This window comes from Myotis brandtii, unplaced genomic scaffold, assembly GCF_000412655.1.
Source record: "Myotis brandtii unplaced genomic scaffold, ASM41265v1 scaffold898, whole genome shotgun sequence".
Taxonomy (NCBI): domain Eukaryota; kingdom Metazoa; phylum Chordata; class Mammalia; order Chiroptera; family Vespertilionidae; genus Myotis; species Myotis brandtii.
In genome coordinates this window covers 1,420,279-1,421,463 of record NW_005371683.1, presented here as the reverse complement: position 1 = coordinate 1,421,463, position 1,185 = coordinate 1,420,279, and the positions used below count along the sequence as shown (strand labels likewise).

Here is a 1,185-nt window from a genome sequence, read left to right as displayed (position 1 = left end):
ACCCGAGCGCTTCCTTGGGGCTTCGGCTTGCGGGGAGACGGGGAAACTCCCGCGGAGCTCCCGCGCTCCGTCCTCGGGGAGGACCGTCCCTACCTCGTTCTTGGTCACGGCTCCTCTCCGGCTGCCTGGTCGCCGCGAGCTTCCGCCAGATCCCGCCTTCTTCTAAGCCGATGGCTCAGCCCGGACGGAACCGGCCTTAATAAAGTCCCGGCCTTGAAAGGGGTGGGGATGGGCGGGCGGGAGGGAAAAGAGGTCAGGCTCTCGGCTGGGGTCACACGCGCACCACCTGAGGTCGGGGCGGAGCGGAGCCCGGCTTCCTCTGGTCCCGGTGGCAGCGTGGGGAGAGGTGTCTCCATCCCGGGCCAAACGAAATCCAACTTTCCCTGACGCACCTCGTGGGATCAAAGAGGGGTGTTCCCCTCCAGCCTTGGGCCGCTTCCTCCCCGGGGCAGCTCCGCCTCTCCGACGCAGATGCAGGACCAGTGCTCTGGGATGTTTTTGTGCAGGGGGTGTGGCCTCCCCCCCCCCCCGAGAAAAGGAACCGCCACCCTCGGGTTTTCCCCTCTTGTCAGTGGAACCTGTGACCAGTGGTTCCTTCCTGTTCTTTTTCTCCCGGAAAGTGGCTCAGGGGCCACGGGAGCGTGACTTCAGACCTCTGGATGGGGCTTGGAGTAGAGGTGTGCCGGTGTGTGTGTGTGTGTGTGTGTGTGTGTGTGTGTGTGTAGAACGCAGGGCTGGGTTTGACGCTTTTGGCATCCCTTTCAGAAAGAGAGGGAGAGAGAGCGAGAGAGAACACAGCCACCAGGTAATTCCTTTGGACAATGATAACAACACCTACAACCTCCCACGCCAGTATTGGCGATCATTCCAGTTTAGCTGCTAGGACATTTGCACAATGGCCTGCGGTCTTCACAGGACCTAGTCTTAGAGCCGCACTTCTGGCTTCAAACACTGGGTCTCTCAGCCTGGAGATAGAAGTGGGAAACCTTGGGTTTTGCCCCAAAGGATCTGTTTTTGAATAGGGGGTGTAGGGTTGGTGGGGAATTAAGGCTGATGTACCTGGAGACTTTTCGGTGAGGTGTTAGCGACGGTTCCTGCCCTTCTCCCTTCAACAGTCCTCATGCCCTCTTGTAATGGCGCCACAGCTCAGCCACCTCTATGTAATCTTGATTTCCCTCATATTCC

General features: G+C 59.2%; 1 protein-coding gene across 2 annotated transcripts in view; it reads right to left on the bottom strand.

The window, feature by feature from the left end:
* Positions 1 to 463, bottom strand: part of SLC41A1 (solute carrier family 41 (magnesium transporter), member 1) — a 26,438-nt gene extending 25,975 nt beyond the window's left edge. Inside the window, exons 1-2 of one of the 2 annotated variants that reach the window (XM_014532556.1) lie at positions 393 to 459; positions 94 to 212 (exon numbers count right to left, since the gene is read on the bottom strand). The gene's annotated coding sequence lies outside the window, so the exon portion shown is untranslated. Of the gene's footprint in view, positions 1 to 93 lie in introns of both variants that reach the window. The other variant, XM_005885252.2, reaches the window with a different exon arrangement.
* Between the last annotated feature and the right edge of the window lie 722 nt (positions 464 to 1,185).